The 20,237-nt window shown below is 43.8% G+C and overlaps 1 protein-coding gene and 1 pseudogene across 1 annotated transcript in view; both read left to right on the top strand.

Annotated features, from left to right (window-relative positions):
• Positions 1-18,444, top strand: part of LOC149979197 (zinc finger BED domain-containing protein 5-like) — a 43,580-nt pseudogene extending 25,136 nt beyond the window's left edge.
• Positions 1-20,237, top strand: part of LOC110537699 (transmembrane protein 132E) — a 385,161-nt gene that overhangs the window by 182,756 nt on the left and 182,168 nt on the right. The gene's annotated exons all lie outside the window — the stretch shown is intronic.

Here is a 20,237-nt window from a genome sequence, read left to right as displayed (position 1 = left end):
CCCTTACTTCTGTCAAGACGTGCTTTAAGTGGTCCGTTTCCGCCCAGGGAGCTTTTGATCTCCTCAAGAATCGTTTTACATCCGCTCCTATCCTTGTTACACCTGACGTCTCTAGACAGTTCGTTGTCGAGGTTGACGCGTCAGAGGTGGGCGTGGGAGCCATTCTTTCTCAGCGCTCCCTCTCTGACGACAAGGTCCACCCATGCGCGTATTTTTCTCATCGCCTGTCGCCGTCGGAACGTAACTATGATGTGGGAAACCGCGAACTGCTCGCCATCCGGTTAGCCCTAGGCGAATGGCGACAGTGGTTGGAGGGGGCGACCGTTCCTTTTGTCGTTTGGACTGACCATAGGAACCTTGAGTACATCCGTTCTGCCAAACGACTTAATGCGCGTCAGGCGCGTTGGGCGCTGTTTTTCGCTCGTTTCGAGTTCGTGATTTCTTATCGTCCGGGCTCTAAGAACACCAAGCCTGATGCTTTATCTCGTCTCTTCAGTTCTTCAGTAGCCTCCACTGACCCCGAGGGGATTCTCCCTGAGGGGCGTGTTGTCGGGTTGACTGTCTGGGGAATTGAGAGGCAGGTAAAGCAAGCGCTCACTCACACTCCGTCGCCGCGCGCTTGTCCTAGGAACCTTCTTTTCGTTCCCGTTCCTACTCGTCTGGCCGTTCTTCAGTGGGCTCACTCTGCCAAGTTAGCCGGCCACCCTGGCGTTCGGGGTACGCTTGCTTCCATTCGCCAGCGTTTTTGGTGGCCCACCCGGGAGCATGACACGCGTCGTTTCGTGGCTGCTTGTTCGGTCTGCGCGCAGACTAAGTCCGGTAACTCCCCTCCTGCCGGCCGTCTCAGGCCGCTTCCCATTCCCTCTCGACCGTGGTCTCACATCGCCTTAGATTTTGTCACCGGACTGCCTTCGTCAGCGGGGAAGACTGTTATTCTTACGGTTGTCGATAGGTTCTCTAAGGCGGCTCATTTCATTCCCCTTGCTAAGCTTCCTTCTGCTAAAGAGACGGCACAAATCATCATCGAGAATGTTTTCAGAATTCATGGCCTTCCGTCAGACGTCGTTTCGGACAGAGGTCCGCAATTCACGTCTCAATTTTGGAGGGAGTTTTGCCGTTTGATTGGGGCTTCCGTCAGTCTCTCTTCCGGCTTTCACCCCCAGTCTAACGGTCAAGCAGAACGGGCCAATCAGACTATTGGTCGCATCTTACGCAGTCTTTCTTTTCGCAACCCTGCGTCTTGGTCAGAACAGCTCCCCTGGGCAGAATACGCCCACAACTCGCTTCCTTCGTCTGCGACCGGGCTATCTCCTTTTCAGAGTAGCCTCGGGTACCAGCCTCCGCTGTTCTCATCTCAGTTCGCCGAGTCCAGCGTCCCCTCCGCTCAGGCTTTTGTCCAACGCTGCGAGCGCACCTGGAAGAGGGTCAGGTCTGCACTTTGCCGTTATAGGACGCAGACTGTGAGGGCTGCTAATAAACGTAGAACTAAGAGTCCTAGATATTGTCGCGGTCAGAGAGTTTGGCTCTCCACTCAGAACCTTCCCCTTAAGACGGCTTCTCGCAAGTTGACCCCGCGGTTCATTGGTCCGTTCCGTATTTCTCGGGTCATTAATCCTGTCGCAGTTCGACTTCTTCTTCCGCGATACCTTCGTCGCGTCCACCCGGTCTTCCATGTCTCCTGTATCAAGCCCGTTCTTCGCGCCCCCGCTCGTCTCCCCCCCCCCCCCCCCATCCTTGTCGAGGGCGCACCCATCTACAGGGTCCGTAGGATTTTGGACATGCGTCCTCGGGGCCGTGGTCACCAGTACCTCGTAGATTGGGAGGGGTACGGTCCTGAGGAGAGGAGTTGGGTTCCCTCTCGGGACGTGCTGGACCGTGCGCTGATCGAGGATTTCCTCCGTTGCCGCCAGGTTTCCTCCTCGAGTGCGCCAGGAGGCGCTCGGTGAGTGGGGGGGTACTGTCATGTATTGTCATGTTGTGTCTTTCTGTCCTTTCCTTTCACCCTGTCTCCCTCTGCTGGTCGTACTAGGTTACCGTTTCTGTCCCTCTTTCCCCCAGCTGTTCCTTGTCTTCTCTGACTACCTCATTCACCCCTTTTCCCACCTGTTCCCTTTTTCCCTCTGATTAGGTCCCTATATCTCTCTCTGTTTCTGCTCCTGTCTTTGTCGGATTCTTGTTTGTGTGTCTCATGCCTGAACCAGACTATCATCGTGTTTGCTGCAACCTTGTCCTGTCCTGTCGGAATCTACCTGTCCATCTGAGCCCACGTGTGTTCATCATTAAAGAAACTCTGTTTGTTAATTCGCTTTTGGGTCCTCATTCACGCACCGTGACACCACCGTGTTCTTGGGGACCTTCAATGCTGCAGAAATGTTTTGGTACCCTTCTCCAGATCTGTGCCTCAACACAATCCTGTCTCGGAGCTGTACAGACAAGTTATTCAACTTCATGGCTTGGTTTTTGCTCTGACATGCACTTTGAAGTGGGGGACCTTATATAGACAGGTGTGTGACTTTCCAAATAATGTCCAATCAATTGAATTTACTACAGGTGGACTCCAATCAAGTTGTAGAAACATCTCAAGGATGATCAAATAAAACAGGATGCACCTGTGCTCAATTTTGAGTTTCATAGCAAAGTGTCTGAATACTTATGTAAATAAGTTATTTCGGTTTTTATTTTTATTTCATCCATTTTAGAATAAGCCTGTAACGTAAGAGGTCTGGATACTTTCCGAATGCAATGTATGTTTTGCATTGTTTTAAAGGCCTACTGCAATATATAGCATGTTTTTGTTTCCCTTACAATACATTTGATTAGTAATAAGACTTATAGTAAATAAAACAGTCCTGTAACAGCTTCTTTTTACAAAGTAAAACATAAGATAATAGTATCAACCTGCAAGCCATGCCGTCAAATTATTAACATGAGCGACAACACTGATAAATAGGTATAACAAAACTCATCATTACACTATTGTTGTTCTAAATTAAATCAACCTCTTCACCCTCATCATTCAGTTAGGCCTAATTTTAAATTTGATTGTTTAGTTACTTGCACAATTATCAATTAGAGTTGTCCACGGACCTGCATTGGACAATTCTCCATCCCTAACAAAAATGAGGGTATGTTTTCTAAATGAACACAACAGTTCAAATGTCATAGGCCTATGCTTGTTTTTCCATGATCTTGTCATAATACATAGGCCTATGCTTGTTTTTCCATGATCTTGTCATAATACATAGGCCTATGTTTGTTTTTCCATGATCTTGTCATAATACATAGGCCTATGCTTGTTTTTCCATGATCTTGTCATAATACATAGGCGTATGCTTGTTTTTCCATGATCTTGTCATAATACATAGGCCTATGCTTGTTTTTCCATGATCTTGTCATAATACATAGAACGTGGAATACGTGGAATACAGGAAAAGGAGGGACGAGCTCACCCCCATTCTCATCAAAGGGGCTGAAGTGGAGCAGGTTGAGAGCTTCAAGTTCCAACAAACTATCATGGTCCAAACACACAAAGACAGTCGTGTAGAGGGCACAGTGCTTATTCCTACTCAGGAGACTGAAAAGATTCAGCATGGGTCCTCAAATCCTCAAAAAGTTCTACAGTTGCACCATCGAGAGCATCCTGACTTGTTGCATCACCGCCTGGTATGGCAACTGCTCGGCCGCAAGGCGCTACAGAGGGTAGTTCATAAGGCCCAGTACATCACTGGGGCCAAGCTTCCTGCTATCTAGCACCTGTATACCAGGCGGTGTCAGAAGCAGGCCTTAATAATTGCCAAAGACTCCAGCCACCCTAGTCATCTAGTCATAGTCTGTTGCAGGGCAAGAGGTACTGGAGTGCCAGGTCTAGGTCCATAAGGTTCCTTAACAGCTTCTACCCCCAAGCCATAAGACTGCTGAACAGCTAATCAAATGGCTACCCAAACAAATGTATTATGCTGCTGGTACTCATTGTTTATTATTTATGCATAGTTACTTTACGCCTACCTACATTTGACATATTACCTCAATTACCTTGACTAACAAGGTACCCCCGCGCAGTTTCTTGGTAATGCTACCCCGTGTATATATAGCCTCGTTATTATTAGTTTATTGTTACTTAATTTTTTTTAAACTTGAGTTTATTTAGTAAATCATTTTCTTATTTTTCTTAACAGCATTGTTGGTTATGGGCTTGTGTTTAAGCATTGCACTGTAAGGTCTACACCTGTTTTTATTCGGCGCATGTGACAGATAAGATTTTATTTTTGATTTGATATTGAGAACACAATGCAAATATGTGGATTAGGAGCATAAAGTGTGCTTTATTGTGGAAGTAGACACTGTATTGTAGGTAGAACAAAGCTAGATTAATATGTTTTCTCATTAGTCCTACCGAGTGTCATAACATGCCTAACCGGGAATGCATTTCTTCCCATGAAATTAGTTGCCATTAGCCATAGCAACAGCAGGATTTGAAGAGTCATTATGCTCGTTGTCATGACACTTGTATACCATGTGGGTGAAACGAAGAAATACTGTAAATAAATAAATCTATCTGACTGGTGGGAGATACACTTCACAGTTGCACTCCACAACATCAAATATAGTCTTTTGCACTGCCTGGTACATAAGTAGCATAATTGAGATACTTATTTGCTTTTGTTCCACTCTACCCCTTGTACTAGATGCAAGTAACCTGCAAATGTAATCGTTCAAGTGGCAAGTACCACTTGAGCCATTGAGGAAAGTCACTTTTTTTGAGCGTTGCTAGCTTCCCTTTCCCTCTCAATTAGCCATAGGCACTAGCTCGCCTCCAGCCCATAGGGAGACATGAGGATGATTAAACCAAAAGCACATGAGCCGCGTTATTGTCTGTTGGACAATCAATGAATTTCTGATCATGAGGATGCATTTTTTTCCCCATCATTACCATGTTTGTGGCCCGATGGGGAGTCTTTGGTGAGTCAATTATGTTTGCCGAAGAAATGCACCCCGATGTTGATTTAGTTTATCATCTCATTTTATTGTCAATTCAAAATGCCACAAATCATTAGCTGAATTTGTGGCACATTGTGAAATATAATCCAAGTCTGCCACTACTGTCACTTTGAATCCTTGTGACTGGGTTCACTGTCGTGGGTGTGCTTCTCTCGGGACCTGGATGTAAAGTTGCAACTCGCTGGGATGTCCCTCAAGGCATGTCATTATTTGTTAAAACCCTACTGTAGATACAAAATGTTGCGTGTGCCATTTGCTATGCACTTGGAATGGCAAAGTGAATGCTCTATTCTTTCCATTCTCTTCTCCTTATGGTAGTCATAGGCAGTAAGCAATGCGTACATGAGCGCGCACACACACACACACACACACACACACACACACAAATGAGCACTTTCACTCACTGAATGCAGGCTGTGATTGATAGGTTGTTGCAATATGGTAATAGCTAAACAGATTGCTGCAGCTGGGTACATATGGCCTTTGGGAAACTCTTGGTCTTGTGTGCTAGCCCTGCAAATGCCCCCCCCCCCTCACTCTGCTTACAAGAAAAACCCACAAACAACCAATACATGCACTATAAGCATCTGAAGACTTTAAATGTAAATGCTGTTTTTTTTCTTCTACACTAATCAATTAATGTGAGTTATTTCAGGGTAATTCAGTTTGGTTCGCCTCAAACTGTGTGCCAAAGAAAGGGCCCTCTGTTTTCCAAGCATAAGTCAATGCCTTCCCAGTATCTTTTATAATATTCCTTCACTCTGGCGTATCATGCAACGTTAACCTTTTGGCAGGGAAGACTGTGGGCCACTTTTAACAGTCCCAATATTCTTCTGCCTTCTGAGAATGGCTGCCAGAATCATTATCCTTGTCTTGAGAGTTGAGTCTAGTATTCTTACCCTGTGTGGCTCAGTTGGTAGAGCATGGCGCTAGGGTTGTGGTTTTGATTCCCACAGGGGACCAGTACAAAAATGCATGCACTCACTACTGTAAATCGCTCTGGATTAGAGCCTCTGCTGAATGACTAAAATGTAAATATACAGTGGTCGCTTACAGTTGAAGTCGGAAGATTACATGCCCTTAGCCAAATACATTATATTTGATCCAAGTAAAAATTCCCTGTGTTGTAAACGGAACATGTAGAGTGTTGGTCCCATGTTTCATGAGCTGAAATAAAAGATCCAAAAAATGTTCCATTCACACAAAAAGCTTATTTCTCTCAGATTTTGTGCACACATTTTTTACATCACTGTTATTTAGTGTTTTTGCTTTGCCGAGATAATCCATCCACCTGACAGGTGTGGCATATCAAGAAGCTGATTAAACAGTACGATCATTACACAGGTGCACCTTGTGCTGGGGACAATAAAAGGCTACTAAAATGTTTAGTTTTGTTACACAACACAAAGCCACATACTTCTCAAGTTTTGAGGGAGCTTGCAATTCGCATGCTGACTGCAGGAATGTCCACCAGAGCTTTTGCCAGAGAATTGAATGTTAATTTTGCTTATGCGGCCTCCAACGTCATTTTAGAGAATTTGTCAGTACATCCAAATGGCCTCACAACCGCAGACCATGTGTAACCACGCCGGCTCAGGACCGCCACATCCGTCGTCTTCACCTGCGGGATCGTCTGAGTCCAGCCACTCCGACAGCTGATGAAACTGTGGGTTTGCACAACCAAATAATTTATACACAAACTGTCAGAAACCGTCTCATGGAGGCTTGATCAACTCTCTGCGACGCAGATGTGTCACACTGCGTGAGGCAAATGGTGATAACGTCAGATACTGACTGGTTTTCTGATCCATGTCCCTAACTTTTTTAAGGTACACTAGAAATACAAAAGTATGTTGACAATCCTTCAAATTAGTGGATTCGGCTAGTTCAGCCACACCCGTTGCAGACAGGTGTATAAAATCAAACACACAGCCATGCAATATCCATAGACAAACATTGGCAGTAGAATGGCCTGACTGAAGAGCTCAGTGACCTACAACGTGGCACCGTCATAGCATGCCACCTTTCCAACAACACATTTCTGCCCTGCTAAAGCTGTCCCGGTGAACTGTAAGTGCTGTTATTGTGAAGGGGATACGTCTAGGAGCAATAATGGCCGAGGCAATGTGGTAGGCCACACAAGCGCACAGAAGGGGACCGCATAGCATGTAAAAATTGTCTGTTCTCGGTTGCAACACTCACAACCAAGTTCCAAACTGCCTCTGGAAGCAACGTTTGTCGGGAGCTTCATGAAATGGATTTCCATTGCCGAGCAGCCGCACATAAGCCTAAAATCACTGTGCTTAATTCCGAGCGTTGGCTCGAGTGATTTAAAACTCACCGCCATTGGACTCTGGATTTTTACTGTTTCACCATGACAATGCCCCTGTGCACAAAGCGAGGTCCATGCAGAAATGTAACTTTTTTCTTGTTTTTTTCTCAAAATAAACATGTTAACTTTCTTGTGCCTTAATAAGAAATGTGTATGCCATCTGTAAATACGAATAGAATTGTTAAATTAGGAGTCTAGTTGGTTTAGCCATGGAAAAAGACAGCAACCTTAATGCTAGCCATGACTGGCTGAGATGATGAGTGGGCTGGACATGCCAGCAGATGAGTTCGGATTGGTCTGCCATGCAGCATGCTTCTGTCTGTAAGATGAGTGGGTCAGTATGTGTAGGTAATCCTTTCTAACACATCTTTTTTGAAAGATAACACGTAGTAGAACTGCATAATTGTTGCTCTCCACTTTCTGGAGGACCGAGTTTTAAAATCAGTGGAATTAGAGTATGATAGCTAAGGAGATTCTTGCATTTAATTGCAAATATGCAGACAGTTGAAAAGAGAAGACACACAAGGCTGTTGTATAAAACACCTGTCTCCGAATTAAATCTTCAAACTAAGGGGAACAATAGCATCCGTGACAGAGAGGGAGAAGCATCCCTCCATGTATAAGATACGGGTAAGATATTCTAGCTAGCTACATTTTCAGATATAACACATTTCTAATTTTGTCAAAAAGTGGTTTTAATTTCAATTGAAAGTGTACTGTTAGCTAGCGTTTGCTGGCAGGCTCACTAGCTAACATTACGTGTCTGATCTGTGTAGTAATATTATTCATATCTGAGCCATTTGCTTTGCTATTTATAGCCTAATGTTAGCTAGCTAACATTGAACCTGGTTGGTTCTCTAACTGCAGATTTATGCAGGGTAGTAACATTATGAGTTGGAATTATGGTTCATTGTTTAGCTAGTTACATGTCTAAACAGAAGATTCAACTATACAAGTAACTATTTCAATAGAATGTTCACAACTGTCGATAGAAGTCGCTGGTAAATTCGCTACTCCGATTTCAGAACACTCTCGTCTGAGTGTGCCAGAGTGCAGAATAACTGACATATTTACGAACTATCAACACCCATTGAGTATGGCCGGTGTCAGTAAACATTGGCAAAAAAAACGTAATTAAATTGTTGCCAGCCGCACAGTTGCAGTCACTGACGCTCTGGATAACATGAAAACAGCCTTACCAGCTCTCCTAGGGTGAGTAAATTGGTCAGAGTGAGCGGTTCTCTAATTTGTGTCTGAAAGTAGCTAGCCAGTTAACTTGGGTTCTTGACTGCTGCTGTTAGGTCAGAACTCTCGGATCAACCCTCCTCCTCGGACAGAGTGTCCAGTGTGCGCTTTGAACACTCCGAGAGCGAAATTTTTCAGTTTTTGATTTGTTAAAAAAGTTTGAAATATCCAATAAATGTCGTTCCACTTCATGATTGTGTCCCACTTGTTGTTGATTCTTCACAAAAAAAAACAGTTTTATATCTTCATGTTTGAAGCCTGAAATGTGGCAAAAGGTCGCAAAGTTCAAGGGGGCCGAATACTTTCGCAAGGCACTGTATCACTGGGGCTGAGCTCCCTGCCAACCCAGGACCTCTACACCAGGCGGCATCAGAGAAAGGTCGAAAACATTGTCATACTCTAGCCACCCAAGCCATAGACTGTTCTCTCTGCTACCACACGGCAAGCGGTACCAGTGAAGTCTGGAAGCAAAAGGACCCTGAACAGCTTCTACCCCCAGGCCATAAGACTACTAAACAAGGCTGCTAAATAGCTAATCAAATGGCTACCCAGACTACTTGCATTGACCCTTTATTTTTTACTAACTCTCCTGCACTGCCTCTATGCACAAACAGTGGACTCGACTAACACATACTTACACACACAGTTTCACACTCGCCACATACACTGTTGCTACTGCTCCACATACGCTGCGTCTACAGTTCAGTCTATCTATTCTGTTGCCTAGTCACTTTACCCCAACCTATATAAACTCAGCAAGAAAAGAAACGTCTCACTCTCACTGTCAACTGCATTTATTTTCAGCAAACTTAACATGTGTAATATTTTTAATTTTATAACAAAATTCAACAACTGAGACATAAACTGAACAAGTTCCACAGATGTGACTAACATAAATGGAAGAATGTGTCCCTGAACAAAGGAGGGGGGTCAAAATCAAAAGTAACAGTCAGTATCTGGTGTGGCCACCAGCTGCATTAAGTACTGCAGTGCGTCTCCTCCTCATGGACTGCACCAGATTTGCCAGTCCTTGCTGTGAGATGTTTCCCCACTCTTCCACCAAGGCACCTGCAAGTTCCCGGACATTTCTGGGGGTAATGGCCCTAGCCCTCACCCTGCGATCCAACAGGTCCCAGAAGTGCTCAATGGGATTGAGATCCGGGCTCTTCGCTGGCCATGACAGAACACTGACATTCCTGTCTTGCAGGAAATCACGCACAGAACGAGCAGTATGGCTGGTGGCATTGTCATGCTGGAGGGGCATGTCAGAATGAGCCTGCAGGAAGGGTACCACATGAGGGAGGAGTATGTCTTCCCTGTAATGCACAGCAATGAGATTGCCTGCAATGACAACAAGCTCAGTCCGATGATGCTGTGACACACCACCCCAGACCATGACGGACCCTCCACCTCCAAATTGATCCTGCTCCAGAGTACAGGCCTCGGTGTAACGCTCATTCCTTTGACGATAAACGCAGATCCAACTATCACCTCTGGTGAGACAAAACCATGACTCGTCAGTGAAGAGCACTTTTTGCCGGTCCTGTCTTGTCCAGCGATGGTGGGTTTGTGCCCATAGGCGACATCGTTGTCGGTGATGTCTGGTGAGAACCTTACAACAGGCCTACAAGCCCTCAGTCTATAGCGGATAGTCTGAGCACTGATGGAGGGATTGTCTGTTCCTGGTGTAACCCGGGCAGTTGTTATTGCCATCCTGTACCTGTCCTGCAGGTGTGACGTTCGGATGTACTGATACTGTGCAGATGTTGTTACATGTGGTCTGCCACTTCGAGGACGATCAAGAGACGTCCTGTCTCCCTGTAGCGCTGTCTTAGGCATCTCACAGTAGGGACATTGAAATGTATTTCCCTGGCCACATCTGCAGTCCTCATGCCTCCTTGCAGCATGCCTAAGGCACGTTCACGAAAATAAGCAGCGACCCTGGGCATCTTTCTTTTGGTGCTTTTCAGAGTCAGTAGAAAGGCCTCTTTAGTGTCCTATGTTTTGATAACACTGGTCTTAATTGCCTACCTTTTGTAAGCTGTTTGTGTCTTTACAACTGTTCCACAGGTGCATGTTCATTCATCGTTTATGGTTCATTGAACAACCATGGGAAACAGTGTTTAAACCCTTTGCAATGAAGATATGCGAAGTTATTTGGATTTTTACAAATTGTCTTTTAAAGACAGGGTCCTGAAAAAGGGATGTTTATTTTTTTGCTGATTTTAAAAATCCTAAATGTGATTTTCTGGATTTTTCTTCTCATTTTGTCTGTCTTATTTGAAGTGTAACTATGATGAAAATTACAGGCCTCTCTCATCTTTTTAAGTGGGAGAACTTGCACAATTGGTGGCTGACTAAATACGTTTTTGCCCCACTGTATATATGCTTCATACTGTAGCTACCTCAATTACCTCATACCCTTGCATATTGACTCAGTACTGGTACTCCCTGTATATAGCTATGTTCTTTTTTACTCGTTATTGTTCTTTTTTATTCACTGTTTATTTATTCCTCGTGTCACTTTTAACATTTTTATTTGATATTCTTTGTCTTTATCTTTAACTCTGCATTGCTATAAAATGACTCATAAGTACGCATTTCACTGTTAGTCTACATCTGTTGTTTATGAAGCACTTGACATATAACATTTGATTTGATTAAGAAACCCCAGGTCTGAGTAACAAGGGTCAAGAGGTTGCACTCGCACTGCGTTCCCCAGACATCGGCTCTCATTTTATACCACATCAGACCCAGCAGCGCACTCTTTGATTCATCATCTCTGCATTATGTTCCGAGGGTAAAAATAACCTGCAGTTCACCAAAGGCGTGCAGTGCACTGAATGTTATTATGAAAATGGAGGAGTGATTGTCACAGTATGAAATGTCATGTCGACGTCATCCGTGTTCATATCTGTGAAGTGAAGCAATGTTCCTCCCAGCTTAGAAACATTTGTAGATTACAAACCAGAGCCTAGTTTCCTGTATGGAGTGTGGTTTTCACCTATTTTGCCCCATAAGGTTAAGGATATCCAAATATGTGTCCCCTTTCAAGAAGCTAGGCATATATCGCACTTCACTACTTCACAGGAGAGGCATTTGAATGTAATTTTTTCATTTGAATGTAATTTGAATGTCATGTGCATTTGATCCACCTCTGCAAAACAAGGCTTTGAAAACGTAGGTGGAGATGATGCATTGTCCTTTGCAATGGTTAAAATATTCTTGCTTTGTAGTATAATATATGTGACCCGATTCAGGAAACTAGGCGTATGTCGCAAGTCACGACTTCACAGGAGAGCGGTTTGAAAGTAAACGTTTTCTGAATCTGAGACTTTCATGTGCCTTAATAACAAATATGTATGCATCTGTAAATACACTGCTCAAAAAATAAAGGGATCACGTAAACTACACAATGTAACTCCAAGTCAATCACACTTCTGTGAAATCAAACTGTCCACTTAGGAAGCAACACTGATTGACAATCAATTTCACATGCTGTTGTGCAAATGGAATATACAACAGGTGGAAATTATAGGCAATTAGCAAGACACCCCCAATAAAGAAGTGGTTCTGCAGGTGGGGACCACAGACCACTTCTCAGTTCCTATGCTTCATGGCTGATGTTTTGGTCACTTTTGAATGCTGTCGGTGCTTTCACTAGTGGTAGCATGAGACGGAGTCTACAACCCACACAAGTGGCTCAGGTAGTGCAGCTCAGACAGGCCAGTACATCAGGAGACGTGGAGGAGGCCGTAGGAGGGCAACAACCCAGCAGCAGGACCGCTACCTCCACCTTTGTGCAAGGAGGAGCACTGCCAGAGCCCTGCAAAATGACCTCCAGCAGGCCACAAATGTGCATGTGTCTGCTCAAATGGTCAGAAACAGACTCCATGAGGGTGGTATGAGGGCCACACACACTACTGAGCTTCATTTTGACTTGTTTTAAGGACATTACATCACAGTTGGATCAGCCTGTAGTGTGGTTTTCCACTTTAATTTTGAGTGTGACTCCAAATCCAGACCTCCATGGGTTGCTAAATTTGATTTCCATTGATCATTTTTGTGTGATTTCGTTGTCAGCATATTCAACTATGTAAAGAAAAAAATATTTAATAAGAATATTCAGATCTAGGATGTGTTCCCTTTATTTTTTTGAGCAGTGTACAAATACAAATGTTACATTACAAGCCCGGTTGGTTTATCAATGGAAAAAAGTAGGAATCTTCCCATTAGCCATGATTGACTGAGATAATGGATGAGCTGGACATTTTATTTAACCAGGTAGACTATTTGAGAACAAGTTCTCATTTGCAACTGCGACCTGGCCAAGATAAAGCAAAGCAATTTGACAATTTGACATACAACAACACAGAGTTACACATGGAATAAACAAACAAACAGTCAATAATACAGTTAAAAAAATCTATATACAGTATGTGCAAATGAGGTAGGATAGGGGAGGTAAGGCAATAAATTGGCCATGGTGGCGAAGTAATTACAAAAGAGCAATAAACACTGAAATGGTAGATGTGCAGAAGATGAATGTGCAAGTTGAGATACTGGGGTGCAAAGGAGTAAGCTAAATAAATAAATACAGTATGGGGATGAGGTAGTTGGATGGGCTATTTACAGATGGGCTATGTACAGGTGCAGTGATCTGTGAGCTGCTCTGACAGCTGGTGCTTAAAGCTAGTGAGGGAGGTAAGAGTCTCCAGCTTCAGAGATTTTTGCAGTTTGTTCCAGTCATTGGCAGCAGAGAATTGGAAGGAGACAGGCAGCCAAAGGAAGAATTGGCTTTGGGGAATTGGCTTTGGGGGTTTGGGGGTGACCAGTGAGATATACCTGCTGGAGCGTGTGCTACAGGTGGGTGCTGCTATGGTGACCAATGAGCTGAGATAAGACAGGGCTTTACCTAGCAGAGACTTGTAGATGACCTGGGGCCAGTGGGTTTGGCGACGAGTATGAAGCGAGGGCCAGCCAACGAGAGCGTACAGGTCGCAGTATGGGGCTTTGGTGACAAAACTGATGACACTGTGATAGACTGAATCCAATTTGTTGAGTAGAATGTTGGAGGCTATTTTGTAAATGACATCGCCGAAGTTGAGGATCGGTAGGATGGTCAGACTTACTAGGGTATGTTTGGCAGCATCGGCGAATGATGCTTTGTTGCGAAATAGGAAGCCGATTCTAGATTTCGTTTTGGATTGGAGATGCTTAATGTGAGTCTGGAAGGAGAGTTTACAGTCTAACCAGACACCTAGGTATTTGTAGTAGTCCACATATTCTAGGTCAGAATCATCCAGAGTAGTGATGCTGGACGGGCGGGCAGGTGCGGGCAGCGATCGGGTGAAGAGCATACATTTAGTTTTACTTTCATTTAAGAGCAGTTGGAGGCCACGGCAGGAGAGTTGTATGGCATTGAAGCTCGTCTGGAGGTTAGTTAGCACAGTGTCCAAAGAAGGGGCAGAAGTATACAGAATGGTGTCGTCTGCGTAGAGGTGGATCAGAGAATCAGAGAATCACCAGCAGCAAGAGCGACATCATTGATGTATACAGAGAAGAGAGTCGACCCGAGAATGGAACCATGTGGCACTGCCACAGAGACTGCCAGAGGTCTGGACAACAGACACTCCAATTTGACACACTGATCTCTATCAGAGAAATAGTTGCCGAACCAGGCGAGGCAATCATTTGAGAAACCAAAGCTGTTGAGTCTGCCGATAAGAATGTGGTGATTGACCGAGTCCGAAGCCTTGGCCAGGTCGATAAATTCTGCTGCACAGTAATGTCTCTTATCGATGGCGGTTATGATATCGTTTAGGACCTTGAGCGTGGCTGAGGTGCACCTATGAACAGCTCTGAAACCAGATTGCATAGCGGTGAAGGTATGGTGGGATTCGAAATGGTCGGCGATCTGTTTGTTAACTTGGCTTTCGAAGACCTTAGAATGGCAGGGTAGGATAGATATAGGTCTGTAGCAGTTTGGGTCTAGACTGTCTCCCCCTTTGAAGAGGGGGATGAACGCAGCAGCTTTCCGATCTTTGGGAATCTCAGACGAGACGAAAGAGAGGTTGAACAGGCTATTAATAGGGGTTGCAACAATTTTGGAAGATACTTTTAGAAAGAGAGGGTACAGATTGTCTAGCCCGGCTGATTTGTAGGGGTCCAGATTTTGCAGCTCTTTGAGACCATCAGGAGAAATGGGGAGGCTTGGGCGAGTTGTTGTGGGGGGTGGATGGCTGTTGATCGGGGTAGGGCTAGGGGTAGCCAGGTGGAAAGCATGGCCAGCCGTAGAAAAATGCTTGTTAAAATTCACAATTATAGTTGATTTATCGGTGGGGAAAGTGTTTCCTAGCCTCAGTGCAGTAGGGAGGAGGTGCTCTTATACTCCTTGGACTTTACAGTGTCCCAGAAATTTGAGTTTGTGCTACAGGATGCAAATTTCTGCTTGAAAAAGCTAGCCTTAGCTTTCCTAACTGCCTATGTGTATTGGTTCCTACCTTCCCTGAAAAGTTGCATATCATGGGGGCTATTCGATGCTAATGCAGAACGCTGTAGGATGTTTTTGAGCTGGTCAAGGGCAGTCAGGTCTGGAGAGAACCAAGGACTATATCTGTTCCTGATTCTAACTTTTCTGAATGGGGCATGCTTATTTAAGATGGTGAGGAAGGCACTTTTAAAGAACAACCAGGCATCCTCTACGGACGGGATGAGGTCAATATCCTTCCAGGACACCCGGGCCAGGTCGATTAGAAAGGCCTGCTCGCTGAAGTGTTTTAGGGAGCTTTTGACAGTGATGAGGGGTGGTTGTTTGACCACAGACCCATTATGGATGCAGGCAATGAGGCAGTGATCGCTGAGATCTTGGTTGAAAACAGCAGAGGTGTATTTGAAGGGCAAGTTGGTTAGGATGATATCTATGAGGGTGCCCGTGTTTACGGATTTGGGGTTGTATCTGGTGGGTTAATTGATAATTTGTGTGAGATTGAGGGCATCTAACTTAGATTGTAGGGTGGCCGGGGTGTTAAGCATGTCCCAGTTTAGGTCACCTAGCAGCACGAGCTCAGAAGATAGATGGGGTGCAATTCACATATGGTGTCCAGGGCACAGCTGGGGGCAGAGGGTGGTCTATAGCAGGTGGCAACGGTGAGAGACTTGTTTCTGGAAAGGTGGATTTTTAAAAGTGGAAGCTCGAATTGTTTGGGTACAGACCTGGATAGTAAGACAGAACTCTGCAAGCTATCTCTGCAGTTGATTGCAATACCGCCCCCTTTGGCAGTTCTAATTTGTCGTAAAATGTTACAGTTAGGGATGGAAATTTCAGAGTTTTTGGTGTTCTTCCTAAGCCAGGATTCAGACATGGCTAGAACATCTGGGTTGGCAGAGTGTGCTAAAGCAGTGAATAAAACAAACTTAGGGAGGAGGCTTCTAATGTTGACATGCATGAAATCAAGGCTTATATGTTTCCAGAAGTCAACAAATGAGAGCACATGCGGAGTAGGAGTGGAGCTAGGCACCGCAGGGCCTGGATTATCCTCTACATAACCAGAGAAACAGAGGAGGAGTAGGATAAGGGTACGGCTAAAGGCTATCAGAACGGGTCATCTAGTACATTAGGAACAGAGAGTAAAGGGAGCAGGTTTCTCGGCGCAATAGAATAGATTCAAGGCATAATGTACAAACAAAGGTCTGGTAGTATGTGAGTACATTGGAGGTAAACCTAGCCATTGAGTAATGATGAGAGAGATATTGTCTCTAGAGATGTTTAAACCAGGTGATGTCACTGCATATGTGGGAGGTGGAACTAAATGGTTGGTTAAGGCATATTGAGCAGGGCTAGAGGCTCTACAGTGAAATAAGACATGGGTCAGCTAACAGTCCAATATGCTCTAGACAGCTAGCGGGCTGCGGCTAGCAGATAGCGGGCTGCGGCTAGCAGGCTAGCAGATGGGCATTGAGGGGACTTCACGATGTAGCACTGGGTTCGTCAACTAGGTTTGGCTTAGTTAATAGTTAATAGTCGGCGGGCCAGAACAAATTAGAATATAATATTAGCACAATAAATAGGCCTACACTACAAAATGAACAAAATGTTTAACACATTTGATTAGTACATGATTTGATTAAGTTCATAAAATCACCAATATCTCTATTCAATTATAATTTTTTTATTTCTCTGTGCATTGATTGGTGGGGAAAAACAGACCTACATAGCCTACTGTAGTCTACACTACTTTTTTAATGTCAACATTTGTTCAGAACAATTAGCTTGAAGGCAAGAGAACATGTTGCTCTCAAAAAGTATCAGGGGAAAGGTGGATAATGAAAATCTAAGTTTCAAAGTTTCAGGGAAGAATGGACAGAGAGAGATGCATTCATCTGACCATATTTCTCCAATGCCAAGCCAGTGTGTCCTATTTGCAATTAAAATGTCGCTGTTTGCAAATAATTCAATCTCAGATGGCATTATGAATCTAAGCATGGTACTTTCAAAGTGGCCTTCCTGACACAGACAAGCTACAAACACGGTAGCAGAATCCTCCTTCGTGGCGTTTTCCCTGGCTATTGATGAGAGTACTGACAACACCAATGTAGCACAGTTGTGCGTATATGTCCGTTATGTTCATGGAAATTACTTTAAAGAAGAGCTACTGGCACTGATTCCCTTCGAAGGACACACCACCGGGGACATTCAATTCACAAAGCTGGAAGAATGGTACACGCAGCATGGCTTGTCATTTGAAAAAGTCAACTTTGTGGTCACCGATGGGGCTCCTGCTATGGTGGGCAGACACAGGGGCCTGGTCAGCAGGTCGAAGGAAATCGCCCCACAAATGAATGGCTTGCGTTGTCTCACCCATCAGAGTGTGCGGTGTGCCAGACTAAACGGTGAGCTAAAAGATGTGATGGATAAAGTAATGCGCATAATCAAACTTTGTCAGGGGGACATCAAGCACACAACACTGTCTTTTCCGCAAGCTTGTGACAAAATTAGAGGAGGCCATCCACAATCTCCTGCTTCACAACAACGTGCCCTGGCTGAGTAAAGGAAAGGCTCTAGAGTGATTCTGTGAGCTGCATGACCAGGTTGTGGATTTTGTCCGAAAAAGCTAAATGAGGGCAGCAGCTGACCACCTTTGTATTCTGGAAATTCCTCTCTAATGTAGATTTTTTGGGCTGACATATTCTGGCACTTAAACGGGTTAAATCTGCAGTTACAAGGAAGAGGGAAAACAGTCGTGGACATTGTGGAAAAACTTGAGGGCTTTACTAGGAAGCTTGAGTTGTTCGATTTGGACTTTTCCTCTGGAAGGCTACTGCACTTCAGCACACTAAAGAAACAACAGGCAGAGGTACCAGGCCGCAGCATTGTCAGATGTGATGGAAGATTTCATCAAGCAACTGAGAGACAACTGCTCCACCATATTTGAAGACTACAGCAAGCCCAAGGATATAATTGTGTTTGTACGTGATCCTTTCGCAGTCCGCCCAGGTGGGGAATTCTCCCTCACTAAGAAAACGATACCCTCGCTGGTTGAGGCCGAATTCAAACTGAGCTGATTAAATTCCAAACATCAGGCCAAATCAGGGATGCGCTCAGGAGTGCTGAGTCCTTGTGTGTGTTTTGGGTGGCATGCTCAGAGGAATACATCACATTAAAGAAACTTGCCTTTTATGTGCTAACAATGTTTGGATCGACTTACACCTGCAAGTCCTCCTTTTCCTCTATGAATGCAATCAAGACTCACGACAGGAACCGGTTTTCACTTAAGTCAATCGAGGACTGCCTGCGCATCAAAATCACATCTCTCTCTCCCGACATCCACAAGATTGTGTCCGAGGGGAAATGCAACTTTTCCCATTAAGTAACTTAGTAAATTAAGTGTTTAATAAAAAGTAATATAGGCTACTAACATTATTGTGATTATTATTATTATTATTATTATTATTATTTGTGCTTATCCATGGCTATTTTAGGTCTCATGCTGACAGTATTTTGTGTTAGTTTTGTTGTTACAGGAGCAGGTTATCCTGAGACTTCCGATACAGGGATACAGACATTCAGACACAAAAATATTTTTTTTTCTTTAAATGATTGTTTCATGTAGAATGCTACCTTTTTAGCCAGTTGTAATTTTAAGTAGCCCTAGTAAATAAATACAAATCCCACTTCTATTAGGCAATTTTTATTTTCTTGTGAAAAAAGCTGTTAAGCCACATAGCCTACCTCAGCCAGCTAAGTTATTTTATATGGCTCTTTGCTCGGAAGAAATAGACTCCAATTATGCCCTCTTGTTTGTAAAGTCAAATTAAAATGAAGATTATTGTTGAAATTAGTTACTCGACTGGTGTAGTTTTTCTCCATCTGTTGCTTGGCGCCACTTGCATAACAAGTTAGCTATATTTTCAGCACCAGGCGCTGTTCACATCCTATTGATTGCACTGCGGTGTCAGCTTTACATTTCAGCACCTTAAAAAAATGTCCGTTGCCTGCTTTATTAGTTGACTGTCTCCGTGATTTTCTCCCCTCATGAATGAAGTTAAAATGTAACTTTTGTATTATTTAGGTAGGGTCACATCCTTCTTGGGACATTGCATTTGAGACTTTTTGCATCTCAGGTCCAAGAAAAAACATATTCATAATTACTTTGGGGGGCTTTGGGGTGGCAAGGAATATTGCTGGCGGACCGCCAGTTGGGAAACCCTGGTCTTGCATCATTTTCAGATATTATATGTTTCTAATTTAGTCAAACTAGTACTGTTAGCTTGCTAGGAAACATTAGCTTGTTGGCTTGCTAGCTAACATTACTTGTGTGTAGTGTAGTGTAGTAATATTATTTGTATCTCAGAAATCCATTTGCATTGCTAGTTATAGCCTAATGTTAGCTAGCTAGTTAACATTAAACCTAGTTGGTTAGCTTTAGCTACCTGCAGATTCATAACATGCATGTTGGTTAGCTATGACAATCCGTTTGTACTGTATGGGTTGGTATTATGGTAAATTGTTTAGCTAGCTAGCGAGCTACATGTCGAAACAAAGTACTCCGCTTTCCCTTTTGTGATAGCAATTTAATCCCCCCTCATAATCAGAACACATCTCGTGTGAGATATAAATATCATACAAGGAGATTTACTATGACTTTGGCAGTGCATGATTGGACGAAGCAAGTCTCAGATCCTCGGAAGCATCTTGGCATCTGAGAGAATTGTTTTCAATCTAATTTCCTGCAAAAATGGCACAGAGCTACTTTTTGTTGTTGCAGCTTTAAAGCTAATATCCTGAAATTCTACACACTTTGCCATAAAGCAGGGAAAACGTAGCAGTTGTAAAGCTTACATTACAGTGCATTTATAGAAAATATTGAGTTGAACTGTTGAGTTGGATGCTAATATCCCTGTGAGCCTTCCAGCCTCATATTGCCCATGGTTATTAAGAACATAAATTGTAGATTAATAAAAGTACATTATACTTTTTTGTATTACACCCTCTTATTCCACAGATCCCTTGGCTAATATTTGTTATTTGTTATTGTTTTGATATTTAGAAATCATGCCACGGACCTTACTTTGACATCCCTGAGCAGCAGGATTCAGGATATGTGACTCAACACCTGGTTTCAGTCTTATGTAGCAACATTTTTAAATGAAAGTAGAGACT

This window comes from Oncorhynchus mykiss, chromosome 12 (assembly GCF_057628025.1).
Source record: "Oncorhynchus mykiss isolate SJ-2025 chromosome 12, ASM5762802v1, whole genome shotgun sequence".
Lineage (NCBI taxonomy): Eukaryota > Metazoa > Chordata > Actinopteri > Salmoniformes > Salmonidae > Oncorhynchus > Oncorhynchus mykiss.
The sequence above is the reverse complement of the archived record's forward strand: the minus strand, read 5'-3'. Positions and strand labels throughout refer to the sequence as shown.